The sequence below is a fragment of the Oncorhynchus kisutch genome, linkage group LG11, assembly GCF_002021735.2.
Source record: "Oncorhynchus kisutch isolate 150728-3 linkage group LG11, Okis_V2, whole genome shotgun sequence".
Taxonomy (NCBI): Eukaryota; Metazoa; Chordata; class Actinopteri; order Salmoniformes; family Salmonidae; genus Oncorhynchus; species Oncorhynchus kisutch.
The window spans coordinates 569,881-590,152 of NC_034184.2; positions in this window are offsets into that span (position 1 = coordinate 569,881).

The window sequence follows — 20,272 nt, forward strand, 5'->3', positions numbered from 1 at the left end:
ACAGAGAGATCCTTGATGAAAACCTGCTCCAGAGCACTCAAGGCTTCAGAATGGGGCAAAGGTTCACCCTTCAACAGGACAACAACCGAAGCACACAGCCAAGCCAACGCAGGAGTGGCTTTGGGACAAGTCTCTGAATGTCCTTGAGTGGCCCAGCTAGAGCCTAGACTTGAATCCGATCAAACATCTCTAGAGAGACCTGAAAGTAGCTGTGCAGCAACGCTCCCCTTCCAACCTGACAGAGCTTGAGAGGATCTGCAGAGAAGAATGGGAGAAACTCCCCAAATACACGTGTGCCAAGCTTATAGCGTCATACCCAAGAAGACTCAATGCTGTAATCACTGCCAAAGGTGCTTCAACAAAATACTGAGTAAAGGGTCTGAATACTTATGTAAATGTGTTATTTAATTTTAAAATGTCTAAAAACCTGTTTTTGCTTTGTCATGATGGGCTATTGTGTGTAGATTGATGAGGGGAAAAGGCAACTTAATCAGTTTTAGAATAAGGCTGTAACATAACATTTGGAAAAAGCCAAGGGGCCTGAATACTTTCCGAAGGCCCTGTAAGGCCATGTAAGGCACTGTAAGGCCCTGTAAGGGCATGAACGATTCATACATGCTGATATACGTTACCTGCAGGCTTTACGTAGACGACCAAAACAATCACTACCTCTAACATCCATAGTCCAGCAATAGTATCACAAGTCAGACAAATAATGTGATAGACTGGAAACCAAGACTAGTCCAACAATATGATGACTGAAATACTGCACCATAATGCTATTATTGAATCTAATGAATGTGATGAGTTCTTTCTAAGCGTTAAACCAACTATTTTAATAAAAATCTAAGGATCTACTTTCACAGCCTGATACCATATGTGCATTAAACAGATCTCCACTTTAATAGAGTGCTTGTTGCATTCAGAAATCCCTTTCATTCTCCCTTTAAAAAACTTTGTGAGGAGTTTTCCCTGGCCTCAAAGTCAGTAAGACACAGGAATTTATATTTTCCGAGTGGAAAAAAAGATTCATGAAAGAAAGTCCTTTGGATTGAAACAGAGTGGGAGAGGGAGAGTGACTGTGCTCTCATCAGCATGCTATGCTTCGTTGTGGACCAGTTATTGTGTCCTCTTTTCATATCTTTGATGCTTTTCATTTTGGCAGTATAGAGGTAGATGGGTAGGTAAATAAAGAGGACACAGTAGGAAAAGTGGTCACCTGGGTAAAATATGTTTGTTATGTGTCGGACCCCAGTAAGACCGGACCCCAGTAAGACTAGCTGTCAAATGAAAAATACATTAGGAGCCAAGTGTGGTACCACTAGACTATGGTTTCTTTAAAAGAGAGAGAGGGCAAGAGAGGAGAAGAGGGACATAAAGGGGAAGATAGGAGAAGAGGGATATAAAGGGGAAGAGAGGAGAAGAGGGACAAAGGGGAAGAGAGGAGAAGAGGGACAAAGGGATAGATAGGAGAAGAGGGATATAAAGGGGAAGAGAGGAGAAGAGAGATATAAAGGGGAAGATAGGAGAAGAGGGATAAAGGGGAAGATAGGAGAAGAGGGACAAAGGGGAAGATAGGAGAAGAGAAGAGGGACAAAGGGGAAGAGTGGAGAAGAGAGATATAAAGGGGAAGAGAGGAGAAGAGAAGAGGGACATAAAGGGGAAGAGAGGAGAAGAGGGACAAAGGGGAAGAGAGGAGAAGAGGGACAAAGGGGAAGAGAGGAGAAGAGGGACAAAGTGGAAGAGAGGAGAAGAGAGATATAAAGGGGAAGAGAAGAGAGACAAAGGGGAAGAGAGGAGAAGAGAGACAAAGGGGAAGAGAGGAGAAGAGGGATATAAAGGGGAAGATAGGAGAAGAGGGACATAAAAGGGAAGAGAGGAGAAGAGGGATATAAAGGGGAAGATAGGAGAAGAGGGATATAAAGGGGAAGAGAGGAGAAGAGGGACATAAAGCAGAAGAGAGGAGAAGAGGGACATAAAAGGGAAGAGAGGAGAAGAGGGACAAAGGGGAAGAGAGGAGAAGAGGGACAAAGGGGAAGAGGAGAAGAGGGACAAAGGGGAAGAGAGGAGAAGAGGGACAAAGGGGAAGAGAGGAGAAGAGGGACAAAGGGGAAGAGAGGAGAAGAGAGATATAAAGGGGAAGAGAGGAGAAGAGGGACATAAAAGGGAAGAGAGGAGAAGAGAAGAGGGACAAAGGGGAAGAGAGGAAGAGAGGGATATAAAGGGGAAGATAGGAGAAGAGGGACATAAAAGGGAAGAGAGGAGAAGAGAGATAAAGGGGAAGAGAGGAGAAGAGAAGAGGGACAAAGGGGAAGAGAGGAGAAGAGGGACATAAAAGGGAAGAGAGGAGAAGAGAGACAAAGGGGAAGAGAGGAGAAGAGGGATATAAAGGGGAAGATAGGAGAAGAGGGACAAAGGGGAAGAGAGGAGAAGAGGGACATAAAGGGGAAGATAGGAGAAGAGGGATATAAAGGGGAAGAGAGGAGAAGAGAGATATAAAGGGGAAGAGAGGAGAAGAGAAGAGGGACAAAGGGGAAGAGAGGAGAAGAGGGATATAAAGGGGAAGATAGGAGAAGAGGGACATAAAGGGGAAGAGAGGAGAAGAGGGACATAAAGGGGAAGAGAGGAGAAGAGGGACATAAAAGGGAAGAGAGGAGAAGAGGGACAAAGGGGAAGATAGGAGAAGAGAGATATAAAGGGGAAGAGAGGAGAAGAGGGACAAAGGGGAAGAGAGGAGAAGAGGGACAAAGGGGAAGAGAGGAGAAGAGAGATATAAAGGGGAAGAGAGGAGAAGAGGGACAAAGGGGAAGAGAGGAGAAGAGAGACATAAAGGGGAAGAGAGGAGAAGAGGGACAAAGGGGAAAAGAGGAGAAGAGATATAAAGGGGAAGATAGGAGAAGAGAGATATAAAGGGGAAGAGAGGAGAAGAGGGACATGAAGGGGAAGAGAGGAGAAGAGGGACAAAGGGGAAGAGAGGAGAAGAGAGATATAAAGGGGAAGAGAGGAGAAGAGAGACATAAAGGGGAAGAGAGGAGAAGAGGGATATAAAGGGGAAGAGAGGAGAAGAGGGACATAAAGGGGAAGAGAGGAGAAGAGGGACAAAGGGGAAGAGAGGAGAAGAGGGACATAAAGGGGAAGAGAGGAGAAGAGGGACATAAAGGGGAAGATAGGAGAAGAGGGATATAAAGGGGAAGAGATGAGAAGAGAGATATAAAGGGGAAGAGAGGAGAAGAGGGACATAAAGGGGAAGAGAGGAGAAGAGGGATATAAAGGGGAAGAGAGGAGAAGAGGGACATAAAGGGGAAGATAGGAGAAGAGGGATATAAAGGGGAAGAGAGGAGAAGAGAGATATAAAGGGGAAGAGAGGAGAAGAGGGACATAAAGGGGAAGAGAGGAGAAGAGGGATATAAAGGGGAAGAGAGGAGAAGAGGGACACAAAGGGGAAGAGAGGAGAAGAGGGATATAAAGGGGAAGAGAGGAGAAGAGGGATATAAAGGGGAAGATAGGAGAAGAGGGACATAAAGGGGAAGAGGGATACAAAGGGGAAGAGAGGAGAAGAGGGACATAAAGGGGAAGAGAGGAGAAGAGGGATATAAAGGGGAAGAGAGGAGAAGAGGGATATAAAGGGGAAGAGAGGAGAAGAGGGACAAAGGGGAAGAGAGGAGAAGAGGGATATAAAGTGGAAGAGAGGAGAAGAGGGACATAAAGGGGAAGATAGGAGAAGAGAGATATAAAGGGGAAGAGAGGAGAAGAGAGATATAAAGGGGAAGAGAGGAAAAGAGGGATATAAAGGGGAAGATAGGAGAAGAGGGATATAAAGGGGAAGAGAGGAGAAGAGGGATATAAAGGGGAAGAGAGGAGAAGAGGGACAAAGGGGAAGAGAGGAGAAGAGGGATATAAAGGGGAAGATAGGAGAAGAGAGATATAAAGGGAAAGATAGGAGAAGAGGGATATAAAGGGGAAGATAGGAGAAGAGAGATATAAAGGGGAAGATAGGAGAAGAGGGATATAAAGGGGAAGATAGGAGAAGAGGGATATAAAGGGGAAGAGAGGAGAAGAGGGACAAAGGGGAAGAGAGGAGAAGAGGGATATAAAGGGGAAGAGAGGAGAAGAGGGATATAAAGGGGAAGATAGGAGAAGAGGGATATAAAGGGGAAGAGAGGAGAAGAGGGACAAAGGGGAAGAGAGGAGAAGAGAGACAAAGGGGAAGAGAGGAGAAGAGGGACATAAAGGGGAAGAGAGGAGAAGAGGGACGTGAAGGGGAAGAGAGGAGAAGAGGGACAAAGGGGAAGAGAGGAGAAGAGAGACAAAGGGGAAGAGAGGAGAAGAGGGACATAAAGGGGAAGAGAGGAGAAGAGGGACGTGAAGGGGAAGAGAGGAGAAGAGGGACAAAGGGGAAGAGAGGAGAAGAGAGACAAAGGGGAAGAGAGGAGAAGAGGGACATAAAGGGGAAGAGAGGAGAAGAGGGACATAAAGGGGAAGAGAGGAGAAGAGGGACAAAGGGGAAGAGAGGAGAAGAGGGACAAAGGGGAAGAGAGGAGAAGAGAGATATAAAGGGGAAGAGAGGAGAAGAGGGACATGAAGGGGAAGAGAGGAGAAGAGGGACAAAGGGGAAGAGAGGAGAAGAGGGACAAAGGGGAAGAGAGGAGAAGAGGGACAAAGGGGAAGAGAGGAGAAGAGGGACAAAGGGGAAGAGAGGAGAAGAGAGACAAAGGGGAAGAGAGGAGAAGAGAGACATAAAGGGGAAGAGAGGAGAAGAGGGACGTGAAGGGGAAGAGAGGAGAAGAGGGACATAAAGGGGAAGATAGGAGAAGAGGGACAAAGGGGAAGAGAGGAGAAGAGAGATCTAAAGGGGAAGAGAGGAGAAGAGGGACATAAAGGGGAAGAGAGGAGAAGAGGGATATAAAGGGGAAGAGAGGAGAAGAGGGACATAAAGGGGAAGAGGGAAGGAGAGGGGAGAGGAAAAAAGAGGGAAGGAGAGGGAGAGAGGAGATGAGAGGAGAAGAGAGGAGGAAAGGAAGAGAGGGAGACAGATTGGGGAAGAGAAGGGTAGAGAGAGGGTACAAGGAGAAGGGGAGAGAGGGGAAGAGAGGGAAATAGAGGGGAAGAGATGGAAAGAGTGGAGGAGAGAAATATAGGGGAAGAGAGAAATAGAGGAGAATATATGGAAAGAGAGAGGGGGAGAGAGGGGAAGGAAAAAGGGGGGAAGAGAAGGAAAGAGAATGAAAGAGAGGGGAAGAGAAGGAAATAGAGGAGAAGAGAGGGGAAAAGGGGGAGAGAGTTTCCAGAGCCAAAACAAATAAAGTGATTAGGGTTAACCTGATAATAAGCTGTCATGCCTCATCAGGCACCTACTTTACTTAGGCCCCAGGCTTGGAGGAGCTGCAACGTTATACAGCTTATCCAAAATAACAAACATTCCTGAAAGTCTTTGGGAAAGTTTATGGAACTTTGCAACCCTAATCAGAAAACCACCAACTCTGATACGGAACGGATGACAGTTTGTTTTTTAACAAGACAAACACAAAGACAACAACAAACAAACATAGCTAGTGTCATTAAACAGACATCTTAACTACTTCATTAAGCAAAGCCATGTGCAATAAGTCTTTGCCCTGCATAGTTTCCCTCCCCAAATGACTTGTCTTTGTTGTTGCCAAGATACTTACTTTACTCTTTTTCTGTTCACAACAAAAGACAAACTGCTGGAGTTCCAGCCAAGTCTAAGATCTCCTTATTTAGAATAGATAGGCTGGGATGGTTAAAAGAAGGGGAGAAAACTGCTCAAATGACTCAACTCGTCCTAACCTGCTCTGGAGACAAACTTTGTTTCCCCATTTCTCCAATCATCAGAAGCTTCTGTTAAAACTATTGAAGCAGTCTTCAGGAAAATTGGAATTGAATTCAGGCTGAATTGAAATGGAACCGATCCCCACCCTGGAAAGCATGGGGATATAAAGCAAACATATACAGTCACATGTTCTGGGACTTCCAGGAGAGAATGTGACGAGGAAGTCAAGAGGATCTGCACATGCTCACTGCTCTGTATCTTTGGCCAACAGACAAATAGACAGACGGACAGGAGAGAATGTGACGAGGAAGTCAAGAGGATCTGCACATGCTCACTGCTCTGTATCTTTGGCCAACAGACAAATAGACAGACGGACAGGAGAGAATGTGACGAGGAAGTCAAGAGGATCTGCACATGCTCACTGCTCTGTATCTTTGGCCAACAGACAAATAGACAGACGGACAGGAGAGAATGTGACGAGGAAGTCAAGAGGATCTGCACATGCTCACTGCTCTGTATCTTTGGCCAACAGACAAATAGACAGACGGACAGGAGAGAATGTGACGAGGAAGTCAAGAGGATCTGCACATGCTCACTGCTCTGTATCTTTGGCCAACAGACAAATAGACAGACGGACAGGAGAGAATGTGACGAGGAAGTCAAGAGGATCTGCACATGCTCACTGCTCTGTATCTTTGGCCAACAGACAAATAGACAGACGGACAGGAGAGAATGTGACGAGGAAGTCAAGAGGATCTGCACATGCTCACTGCTCTGTATCTTTGGCCAACAGACAAATAGACAGACGGACAGGAGAGAATGTGACGAGGAAGTCAAGAGGATCTGCACATGCTCACTGCTCTGTATCTTTGGCCAACAGACAAATAGACAGACGGACAGGAGAGAATGTGACGAGGAAGTCAAGAGGATCTGCACATGCTCACTGCTCTGTATCTTTGGCCAACAGACAAATAGACAGACGGACAGGAGAGAATGTGACGAGGAAGTCAAGAGGATCTGCACATGCTCACTGCTCTGTATCTTTGGCCAACAGACAAATAGACAGACGGACAGGAGAGAATGTGACGAGGAAGTCAAGAGGATCTGCACATGCTCACTGCTCTGTATCTTTGGCCAACAGACAAATAGACAGACGGACAGGAGAGAATGTGACGAGGAAGTCAAGAGGATCTGCACATGCTCACTGCTCTGTATCTTTGGCCAACAGACAAATAGACAGACGGACAGGAGAGAATGTGACGAGGAAGTCAAGAGGATCTGCACATGCTCACTGCTCTGTATCTTTGGCCAACAGACAAATAGACAGACGGACAGGAGAGATCTGAGCAGATGTTCCCTATAACAGCATCACACAATGCCAGGCCAAGAGACACAGCATGTCATCAACCTCATTAACTAGGATTTTACTATTCCAGGAGGCTTGTCACATCTTGGACCCTGGAAAAGGCTGAGTATGAAAAAGTTCTTATGCCATGATAATAGATGTACTTGGTCACATTATATACAACAAATCTTGTCAATAAAAAATTGGTGGAATTACTAATCTAACTAAGTGGAAGTTAAAACACTACATAATATTGTTTAAAGAGATGACTATGTCTGTGTAGTGCCTTCTGCATGTTTGTTTAGTGTTTACCATGGCAACGAAAGGCTCGGGACTTCCAGGGGCCAGATCCTGAGGGTCCTGTCTTCTGAGGCACTCAGACACCTGTCTGCTGTGACTCCAGGCCACACGGCTCACTGCCTTGTTATGAGCTGCTTACACATTCATAGTTGTGCCGGATCATTATGGAGCTGATGGAACCACAGTAGTACATGGAGCGGATGGAACCACAGTAGTGCATGGAGCTGATGGAACCACAGTAGTGCATGGAGCTGATGGAACCACAGTAGTACATGGAGCTGATGGAACCACAGTAGTACATGGAGCTGATGGAACCACAGTAGTACATGGAGCTGATGGAACCACAGTAGTACATGGAGCTGATGGAACCACAGTAGTGCATGGAGCTGATGGAACCACAGTAATACATGGAGCTGATGGAACCACAGTAGTACATGGAGCGGATGGAACCACAGTAGTACATGGAGCTGATGGAAGCACAGTAATGCATGGAGCTGATGGAACCACAGTAGTACATGGAGCTGATGGAACCACAGTAGTGTGTGGAGCTGATGGAACCACAGTAGTGCATGGAGCTGATGGAATAACAGTAGTACATGGAGCGGATGGAACCACAGTAGTACATGGATCTGATGGAACCACAGTAATGCATGGAGCTGATGGAACCACAGTAGTGCATGGAGCTAATGGAACCACAGTAGTGCATGGAGCTAATGGAACCACAGTAGTGCATGGAGCTGATGGAACCAAATCAAATCAAATTTTATTTGTCACATACACATGGTTAGCAGATGTTAATGCGAGTGTAGCGAAATGCTTGTGCTTCTAGTTCCGACAATGCAGTAATAACCAACAAGTAATCTAGCTAACAATTCCAAAACTACTATCTTATACACACAAGTGTAAGGGGATAAAGAATATGTACATAAAGATATATGAATGAGTGATGGTACAGAGCGGCATAGGCAAGATACAGTAGATGGTATCGAGTACAGTATATACATATGAGATGAGTATGTAAACAAAGTGTCATAGTTAATGTGGCTAGTGATACATGTATTACATAAAGATGCAGTAGATGATATAGAGTACAGTATATACGTATACATATGAGATGAATAATGTAGGGTATGTAAACATTATATTAGGTAGCATTGTTTAAAGTGGCTAGTGATATATTTTACATAATTTCCCATCAATTCCCATTATTAAAGTGGCAAGGAGTTGAGTCAGTGTGTTGGCAGCAGCCACTCAATGTTAGTGGTGGCTGTTTAACAGTCTGATGGCCTTGAGATAGAAGCTGTTTTTCAGTCTCTCGGTCCCAGCTTGATGCACCTGTACTGACCTCGCCTTCTGGATGATAGCGGGGTGAACAGGCAGTGGCTCGGGTGGTTGTTGTCCTTGATGATCTTTATGGCCTTCCTGTAACATCGGGTGGTGTAGGTGTCCTGGAGGGCAGGTAGTTTGCCACCGGTGATGCGTTGTGCATACCTCACTACCCTCTGGAGAGTCTTACGGTTGTGGGCGGAGCAGTTGCCGTACCAGGCGGTGATACAGCCCGCCAGGATGCTCTCGATTGTGCATCTGTAGAAGTTTGTGAGTGCTTTTGGTGACAAGCTGAATTTCTTCAGCCTCCTGAGGTTGAAGAGGCGCTGCTGCGCCTTCTTCACGATGCTGTCTGTGTGGGTGAACCAATTCAGTTTGTCTGTGATGTGTATGCCGAGGAACTTAAAACGTATTACCCTCTCCACTACTGTTCCATCGATGTGGATAGGGGGGTGTTCCCTCTGCTGTTTCCTGAAGTCCACAATCATCTCCTTAGTTTTGTTGACGTTGAGTGTGAGGTTATTTTCCTGACACCACACTCCGAGGGCCCTCACCTCCTCCCTGTAGGCCGTCTCATCGTTGTTGGTAATCAAGCCTACCACTGTTGTGTCCTCCGCAAACTTGATAATTGAGTTGGAGGCGTGCGTGGCCACGCAGTCGTGGGTGAACAGGGAGTACAGGAGAGGGCTCAGAACGCACCCTTGTGGGGCCCATGTGTTGAGGATCAGCGGGGTGGAGATGTTGTTGCCTACCCTCACCACCTGTGGTAGGAACAACAACAACTACCACTACTACCACTACTACTACTACTACTACTACTACTACTTCCACTACTACTACTACCACCACTACTACTACAACTACCACTACCACTACTACTACAACTACCACTACCACTACAACTACCACTACTACTACTACCACTACCACTACTACTACTACTACCACCACCACCACTACCACTACCACTACCACCACTACCACTACTCCCACTACCACTACTACTACCACTACTACTACTACTACTACTACCACCACCACTACTACCACTACCACTACTACTACTACTACTACTACTACCACTACTACTAATACTACCACAACTACTACCACTACTACTACTACAACTACTACTACTACCACAACCACCACCACTACTACTACTACTACTACTACTACTACTACAACTACTACTACCACTATCACTACTACTACTACCACCACTACTACTACTACCACTACTACCACCACCACTACTACTACTACTACCACTACTACTACTACTACTACCACCACTCCTACTACTACTACACATACTCTGACATATACTTTCATACACACACTGCTCTAGGATCACTGACATGTCTTCAGTCTCAGGCAGAGTAAGGACAGAGTGGAGGAGTGAACTATTCATGACCCTATAGTTACCTTGTCTGTCATTTTACCTCTACTGTCCTCTAGTGTAGCTGGTCTTACAGCACCTCCCCAAGCCGTGGTCTGCAGTACTGTCCTCTAGTGTAGCTGGTCTCACAGCACCTCCCCAAGCCCTGGTCTACACTGCTGTCCACAGTGAGGTTGGCAATGTTAGTCTGTCTTAGTGTGGTTGGGTTCTGAACAGCTGCCTGACTGACTGGTGTTGGTGTTTGTGTGTGGATGGATGGGAGGGCCAGAGATGTAGGATCCTGTGGTCTGCCGACAGCCTCAGGAGCCTGAAGAAATTTGGCTTGGCACCTAAAACCCTCATAAACTATTAGGGAGCACAATTGAGAGCATCGTGTCGTGGCCACTGCACTGCCCACAACTGCAGGGCTCTCCAGAGGATGGTGCGGTGTGCCCAACGCATCACCGGGGGCAAACTACCTGCCCTCCAGGACATCTACAGTACCCGATGTCACAGAAGGCCAAAAAGACAACAACCACCAGGGCCGCTGCCTGTTCACCCCACTATCATCCAGAAGGTGAGGTCAGTACAGGTGCATTAGACTGTTAAATAGCCATCACTAGCACCTTAGAGGCTGCTGCCTATATACATAGACTTGAAATCACTGGCCACTTTAATAACGGAACACTAGTCACGCGATTAATGTTTACATATTTTGCATTACTCATACATCTCATATGTATATATTTTATTCTACTGATTTTTAGTCTATGCCGCTCTGACATTGCTCGCCCCCATAAATATTTACATATTCTTAATTCCATTCCTTTACTTTAGATTTGTGTGTATTGTATTTATTGTGTGTATTGTTGTTAAAGTGTTAGACATTACTTGTTAGATATCACTGCTCTGTTGGAGCTACACCCGCAATAACAGCGGCTAACCATGTGTATGTGACCAATACAATTTGATTTGATTTGTAGACAGCTCTTTAAATCAACACAATTCACCTCCAAGAGAAAGCATTTAGCAATAGTGGCTTGGAACTATCAAAGCAAGTGTCAGGGATGTGAGTACATGTGTGTGTGTGTGTGTGTGTGTGTGTGTGTGTGTGCACATGCATGTGTGTGAGGGAGGTTTTGGGTGAGATGGAGTGCAGTTGTTGAGCAAGATGTTATGAACAGAAGCGGAAGACATGTTGTTGTAGCACCCATCTGTGGCAGACAAGTCCTAACTCATGCTCATACCTTGGCAGAGACCCAGAGAATGCTTCACCATCACTGGGAGATCAAAGCATGTTTATCTAAAAGTTAGACAGAGGATGTCTGGATGTTCTCCTGAGGCATTTCCTGTTGAGCCTCTGGACCTGATTCAAATCACGGTTACCATTCAAGATGAAATAAGTCAACCATCATCAGCAAAGTCTACCCTGTATCAACTGTATGGAAAAGCTCAGATAATAGGTTGAGTTCAAATAGCATTCTGAAGACTTTTCACTTCATTCATGCTACATAAAGGAAAACAGTGATGGAGCATTAAGGCAACGGCCAGCAACACTCACTCCATCAAACATTTCCTAACATATAGGCCTACGAAGCTAAAGAGGCTGTAAGAGATCAGTCATCAACTAGATTCAGCCTCAGGAACATTTTTACTTGAACGGATGGTCATGGGGCCGGAACATAATTACAAATAGCCCAAACAGACTAAAATATAATACTTTCAAACCATGCTTTCATTTGTATACGGTCACAAATGATATATCTCTCTATTATACTTTGGAACAGATTTCTAAAATTAAAATCACTTGGAGCTGATCTGCTGGTGTTTCTACAGTCTTACAGTACATTTGGAAAGTATTCAGAACCCTTGACTTTTTCCACATTTAGTTACGTTACGGCCTTGTTTTAAAATTGGTTAAAAAATTGGTTTCCCTCAACAGAAATAACTTATTTACATAAGGATTCAGACCCTTTGCTATGAAACTAGATGTCGGGTGCATCCTGTTTCCATTGATCATCCTTGAGATGTTTCGACAACTTGATTGGAGTCCACCTGTGGTAAATTCAATTGATATGACATGATTTGGAAAGGCACACACCTGTCTATATAAGGTCCCACAGTTGACAGTGTATGTCAGAGGAAAAACAAAGCCATGAGGTTGAAGGAATTATCCGTAGAGCTCCAAGACAGGATTGTGTCGAGAAACAGATCAGGGGAAGGGAACAAAAGCATTTCTGTAACATGGAAGGACCCCGAGAACACAGTGGCCTCCATCATTCTGAAATGGAAGACATTTGGAACAACCAATACTGTTCTTAGAGCTGGCTGCCCAGCCAAACTGAGCAATCAGGGGAGAAGGGCCTTGGTCAGGGAGGTGACTAAGAACATGACGGTCACTCTGTCAGAGATCCAGAGTTCCTCTGTGGAGATGGGAGAACCTTCCAGTAGGACAACCATCTCTGCAGCACTCCACCACTCAGGCCTTTATGCTAGAGTGACAAGGCGGAAGTCACTCCTCAGTAAAAGGCACATGACAGCCAGCTTGGAGTTTTCCAAAAGGCACCTAAAAACTCTCAGACCATGAGAAACAAGATTCTCTGGTCTGATGAAACCAAGATTGAACTCTTTGGCCTGAATGCCAAGCGTCACATCTGGAGGAAGCCTGGCACCATCCCTACGGTGAAGCATGGTGGTGGCAGCATCATGGTGTGGGGATGCTTTTCAGCATCAGGGACTAGGAGACAGTCAGGGTTGAGGGAAAGATGACGGGAGCAAAGTACAGAGAGATCCTTGATGAAAACCTGCTCCAGAGCGCTCAGGACGTAAGACTGGGGCGAAGGTTCCCATTCTAACAAGACAACCACCTGAAGCACACAGCCAAGACAACACAAAAGTGGCTTAGGGACAAGTCTCTGAATGTCCTTGAGTGGCCCAGCCTGAGCCCGAACTTTAACCCAATTGAACATCTCTGGAGAGACCGGATTCAAAAATGTAGATGACTTGGGGCCAAATAAAATTCCCCGTGGGCCAAAGTCGGCCTGCGGGCCGCGAGTTTGAGAATCCTGCTATATGTTTTGCTGTGTATTTAACACCACAAACCGATGCTGACACTAAGACCGCACTCAACAAACTGTACAAGGCCACACGTAAATAAGAAAAAGCTCATCCAGAAGGAGCACGCCTAGTGGCCGGGGACTTTAATGCAGGCAAAATCTGTTTTAACTCATTTCTACCAGCATGTCAAATGTGCAACCAGAGGAAAAAAAACAACTCTAGACCACCTTCACTCCACACACAGAGATGCATACAAAGCTTTCCCTCGCCCTCCATTTGGCAAATCTGACCATAATTCTATCTTGCTTTATAAGCAAAAACCAAAGCAGGAAATACCAGTGACTCACTCAATATGGAAGTGATCAGATGACACGGATGCTACGCTACAGGGCTGTTTTGCTCGCACAGACTGGAATATGTTCTGGGATTCATCCAATGGCACTGAGGAGTTTACGACCTCAGTCACCGGCTTCATCAATAAGTGCATTGACGACGTTGTCCCCACAGGGAACCGTAGGGACATATCGCAACCAGAAGCCATGGAATACAGGAAACATCTGCACCGAGCTAAAGGCTAGAGCTGCCGCTTTCAATGAGTGGAAATTTAATCTGGACTCTTATAAGAAATCCCGCTATGCTCTCAGACGAACCATCACAACAGGCAAAACTTCAATAGAGGACTAAGACTAAATCCTACGGCTCTGATGCGCGTCAGATGTGGCAGGTTTGCAAACTATTACGGACTACAAAGGGAACCCCAGTCATGAGCTGCCCAGTGCCGGCCAGCCTACCAGACGAGGGAAATGCCATATATGCTCGCTTCGAGGCAAGCAACACTGAAGCATGCATGAGAGCACCAGCTGTCCTGGACGACAGTGTGGACACGCGCTCCATAGCCGATGTGAGCAAGACCTTTAAACAGGTCAACATTCACAAGGCCGCAGGGCCAGATGGATTACCAGGACATTCACTCAGAGCATGTGCGGACCAACTGGCAAGTGTCTTCACTTACATTTTCATCCTCTCCCTGTCGAGTCTGTAATACCTACATGTTTAAGCAGACCACCATAGTCCCTGTGCCCAATAAATCTGCCTAAATGACTACCGCCCCATAGCACTCACATCAGTAGCCATGAAGTGCTTGAAAGGCTAGTCAAGGCTCACATCAATACCATTAAAACCTTAGACCCACTTCAATTTGCATACCGCCCCAACAGAACCACAACCTCAATCGCACTCCACACTGCCATTTTCCACCTGGACAAAAGGAACAAATATGTGAGAGTGCTGTTTGTTGACTACAGCTCTGCGTTCAACACCATAGTGCCCACAAAGCTCATCACTAAGCTAATGACTCTGGGACTAAACATCTCCCTCTGCAACTGGATCCTGGACTTCCTGAAGGGCCGCCCCCAGATGGTAAGGGTAGGCAACAACACCTCTGCCACTCTGATCCTCAACATGGGGGCCCCTCAGGGGTGCGTGCAAAGAACAAGCAGTATGGCTGGTGGCATTGTCATGCTGGAGGGTCATGTCAGGATGAGCCTACAGGAAGGGTACCACATGAGGGAGGAGGATGTCTTCCCTGTAACGCACAGCGTTGAGATTGCCTGCAATGACAACAAGCTCAGTTCGATGATGCTGTGACACACTGTCACAGACCATGATGGACCCTCCACCTCCAAATCGATCCCACTCCAGAGTACAGACCTCGGTGTAACGCTCATTCCTTCGACGATAAACGCGAATCCGTTTATCGTCACCCGATGACACAAAACCGCGACTTGTCAGTCCTGTCTGGTCCAGCGACGGTGGGTTTGTGCCCATAGGCGACGTTGTCCGCAGGTGTGATGTTCAGATGTACCGATCCTGTGCAGGTGTTGTTACACGTGATCTGCCACTGCAAGGATGATCCGCTGTCCATCCTGTCCCCCTGTTGCGCTGTCTTAGGCGTCTCACAGTACGGACATTGCAATTTATTGCCGTGGCCACATCTGCAGTCCTCATGCCTCCTTGCAGCATGCATAAGGCACATTCACGCAGATGAGCAGGGACCCTGGGCATCTTTCTTTGGGTATCTTTCCTTCACGCCATGTTTGTCTGAACCTGAGAGGGGGAGAGATAAGACATCTAGAGTCATTGATTGGATATGCAGAGATTAATATGAAGGCTCCATTCACCGACAGCATAGTTATATTCCACCACATACTGTCATCATTAGGACACTATAGATGTGTGTGTGTGTGGGACACTCCTCTCCTCACTGTCAGAACCTTCACTTCTCTGGAGTGGAGAGTGAGCTCACTTTTTCCACAGCCATTATTAACGCGTGTGGTTTTCCAAAAACACTTTTCCTGTCGTCCGCAGGCAAAATAAGGAAAAGTCAAATAGCCTCGTAACTAAGAATAGCTATAATAATGATAATCAAGTTACATATGAAAAAGGAGAGACGGTTATTTTGTGTTTATGGAGCATACTTTGATTGCTTTACTGTTTATTAACTCCTTAAATGATTTGTTCTTGTATAAATAATACTAGTAGGAATGTTAAAACAGTTTTCGCTGCACCTCAGTGCTCAATAAGGTAACTGGGCCAGGCCTAACAGGGCCCAACTGTACTCAGTAAGGTACCTGGGCCAGGCCTAACAGGTCCCAAATGTACTCAGTAAGGTACCTGGGCCAGGCCTAACAGGGCCCAACTGTAATCAATAAGGTAACTGGGCCAGGCCTAACAGGTCCCAAATGTACTCAGTAAGGTAACTGGGCCAGGCCTAACAGGGCCCAACTGTAATCAATAAGCTAACTGGGCCAGGCCTAACAGGGCCCAAATGTACTCTGTAAGGTAACTGGGCCAGGCCTAACAGGTCCCAAATGTACTCAGTAAGGTACCTGGGCCAGGCCTAACAGGGCCCAACTGTACTCAATAAGGTAACTGGGCCAGGCCTAACAGGGCCCAAATGTACTCAGTAAGGTAACTGGGCCAGGCCTAACAGGGCCCAAATGTACTCAGTAAGGTAACTGGGCCAGGCCTAACAGGTCCCAACTGTACTCAGTAAGGTACCTGGGCCAGGCCTAACAGGGCCCAAATGTACTCAGTAAGGTAACTGGGCCAGGCCTAACAGGGCCTAACTGTACTCAGTAAGGTAACTGGGCCAGGCCTAACAGGGCCCAAATGTACTCAGTAAGGTAACTGGGCCAGGCCTAACAGGTCCCAACTGTACTCAGTAAGGTACCTGGGCCAGGCCTAAAAGGGCCCAACTGTACTCAGTAAGGTAACTGGGCCAGGCCTAAACATTCCTAACTACATTCAGTAAGGTAACTGGGCCAGGCCTAACTGTACTCAGTAAGGTAACTGGGCCAGGCCTAACAGGGCCCAACTGTACTCAGTAAGGTAACTGGGCCAGGCCTAAACATTCCTAACTACATTCAGTAAGGTAACTGGGCCAGGCCTAACTGTACTCAGTAAGGTAACTGGGCCAGGCCTAACAGGGCCTAACTGCTTACTGTAACTCTGGAGGCACGGCTGGGTTTGGGTTGGCTTTCAGGGTTGGACTATGGGCCAAGAAAAAGGGTTGAGTTCAATTCAAGCTTCCAAGTATTGTAACAATAGCAGGTACAGCAGGTGCAGTTTCTATGGCGTAACAAAAGCCTACCTCTGTGTGACTATAGCTGTATTGACCTGAGAAAAGCTGGGACACAGAGTGGGAGTGTCACACCCTGATCTGTTTTACCTGTCCTTGTGCTTGTCTCCACCCCCTCCAGGTGTCACCCATCTTCCCCATTATCACCTGGATATTTAAACCTGTGTTTTCTGTCTGTCTGTGCCAGTTCGTCTTGTATGTTCTAAGTCAACCAGTGTGTTTTTCCCGTGCTCCTGCCTTTTCTATTCTCTTTTACTAGTCCTCCCGGTTTTGACCCTTGCCTGTTTTCTGGACTCTGTAGCCGCCTTCCTGACCACTCTGCCTGCCCTGACCTTGAACCTGCCTGCCAAACTGTACCTCCTGGACTCTCTGTCCACGACCAATCTCTTGCCTATCCCTTTTGGATTATTAATAAATATCAAAGACTCAAACTATCTGCCTCCTGTGTCTGCATCTGGGTCTCACCTTGTGCCCTTATAGGGAGGCTGGAGTGAGAAATGAAGAATACTAGGAGAGAAGCAGAAGGGCTGAATGTGAAAGACTACTGCCTGCCTATCTGTCTGTCTGTCTGTCTCATTTGGTCTGTCTGCTTGTCTGTCTGTTGGTCTGCCTGTCCGAAACACAGTACTGGTTGACTGACTGAAAGCGATCACAGTAGACAGCTCACCAGCTGAAAGGGGCAGAATGAGAGTCACTTTTCTCTGCCTCCTGCTGCTGTCCTGTCTGTCTATTGATGTCCCAGTCAGACAGTCAGCATGTCTACACACCTCCTGTCTACACACACACACACTATCCTCTCTCTCATCTCTCATGTCTGCTCTTCCATGTCTCTCAGTGTGGAAACTCTGAACAGTTTTCCCTTGGCATGGACTGTCTCCCTGAGCAGTGAGCACAGGTCCTGGTGCACCATTACTCCATAAGCTACACCCTACCTACAAAGTACTGTATGGAATCTATAGAAAGGCAGTGGAGCTCACATCTGCCCACAACAACAAACACCTGCTCTCTGATCTACCTGATCTACCTGGCAGGACTGGAACCATTTTCTTCTTGTGAAAGATGTGGTCACACAAGACAGGATACAAATCAGAAACTGTATAGTGGTTTCAAAGAATCCTCAAAACATTTGCAACTCAGCTATTACTATAATATACATGCCAGGCAAAGTCATCGATTTGTGGCCTCACTTTGCAAAATAACTTGAGGATAATTTCAATCAAATCAAATCAAATCAAATTTATTTATATAGCCCTTCGTACATCAGCTGATATCTCAAAGTGCTGTACAGAAACCCAGCCTAAAACCCCAAACAGCAAGCAATGCAGGTGTAGAAGCACGGTGGCTAGGAAAAACTCCCTAGAAAGGCCAATACCTAGGAAGAAACCTAGAGAGGAACCAGGCTATGTGGGGTGGCCAGTCCTCTTCTGGCTGTGCCGGGTGGAGATTATAGCAGAACATGGCCAAGATGTTCAAATGTTCATAAATGACCAGCATGGTCGAATAATAATAAGGCAGAACAGTTGAAACTGGAGCAGCAGCACAGTCAGGTGGAAGTTGAAACTGGAGCAGCAGCATGGCCAGGTGGACTGGGGACAGCAAGGAGTCATCATGTCAGGTAGTCCTGGGGCATGGTCCTAGGGCTCAGGTCAGTTGAAACTGGAACAGCAGCATGGCCAGGTGGACTGGGGACAGCAAGGAGTCATCATGTCAGGTAGTCCTGGGGCATGGTCCTAGGGCTCAGGTCCTCCGAGAGAGAGAAAGAAAGAGAGAAGGAGAGAATTAGAGAACGCACACTTAGATTCACACAGGACACCGAATAGGACAGGAGAAGTACTCCAGATATAACAAACTGACCCCAGCCCCCCGACACATAAACTACTGCAGCATAAATACTGGAGGCTGAGACAGGAGGGGTCAGGAGACACTGTGGCCCCATCCGAGGACACCCCCGGACAGGGCCAAACAGGAAGGATATAACCCCACCCACTTTGCCAAAGCACAGCCCCCACACCACTAGAGGGATATCTAGTGGTGATGATGCTGGTCATGTTGTCCATCTATTTCAATAAGCTCCCTTTCTCTCTTTCAGAAAAATATGTTCATCTGGGCCGAACATGTGGAGGGATCTCTCTGACATGCCGAAGATGGCGTGAAACAGTGTTCCACACGTCCTCCCCATTAACCGGAGTGTGTGTGTGTGTGGCGTGAAACAGTGTTCCACACGTCCTCCCCATTAACCGGAGTGTGTATGTGTGTGGCGTGAAACAGTGTTCCACACGTCCTCCCCATTAACCGGAGTGTGTGTGTGGCGTGAAACAGTGTTCCACACATCCTCCCCATTAACCGGAGTGTGTGTGTGTGTGGCGTGAAACAGTGTTCCACACGTCCTCGCCATTAACCGGAGTGTGTGTGTGTGGCGTGAAACAGTGTTCCACACGTCCTCCCCATTAACCGGAGTGTGTGTGTGTGGCGTGAAACAGTGTTCCACACGTCCTCCCCATTAACCGGAGTGTGTGTGTGTGGCGTGAAACAGTGTTCCACACGTCCTCCCCATTAACCGGAGTGTGTGTGTGTGGCGTGAAACAGTGTTCCACACGTCCTCCCCATTAACCGGAGTGTGTGTGTGTGGCGTGAAACAGTGTTCCACACGTCCTCCCCATTAACCGGAGTGTGTGTGTGTGGCATGAAATAGTGTTCCACACGTCCTCCCCATTAACCGGAGTGTGTGTGTGTGTGGCGTGAAAGTGTTCCACACGTCCTCCCCATTAACCGGAGTGTGTGTGTGTGTGGCGTGAAACAGTGTTCCACACGTCCTCCCTATTAGATGGAGAATCCAGGCAATTAACTGGAATTAACCCTGGCCTATGCCCACAATGAATCTCAATAAATAACTCAAATATAAACACCCACCATTATTCAACACTAAGCCTGACAAACAGAAATAAGGAAACTATTAAGGTGTAGCAAAAACACAGGCCTAGTACACTTGTAGTGGGCAATAATACTATTTGATATGTTTAGATACACTATACAGTGCATTCAGAAAGTATTCAGACCCCTTGACTTTTTCCACATTTTGTTACGTGAGCCTTTTTCTAAAAAAAACATAATTTGACAAAAGCAGAATAACGAGAAAGCAAACACAGTTTTTTTTTGAAAACTTTGCAAATGTATTAAAAATTAAATGTGACGAGGCCTCCTGCAGTGCCAGCTGTGCCACTAGAGATCCTGATTCGAGTCCAGGCTCTGTCGCAGTAGGCCGCGACCGGGAGATCCATGGGGCGGCACACAATTGGCCCAGCATCGTCCGGGTCAGAGGAGGGTTTGGGCAAGGATGTTCTTGTCCCATCAAACTCTAGCGACTCCTGTGGTGGGCCGGGAACAATGCACGCTGACACGGTCGCCAGGTGTACGGTTTTCCTCCGACACATT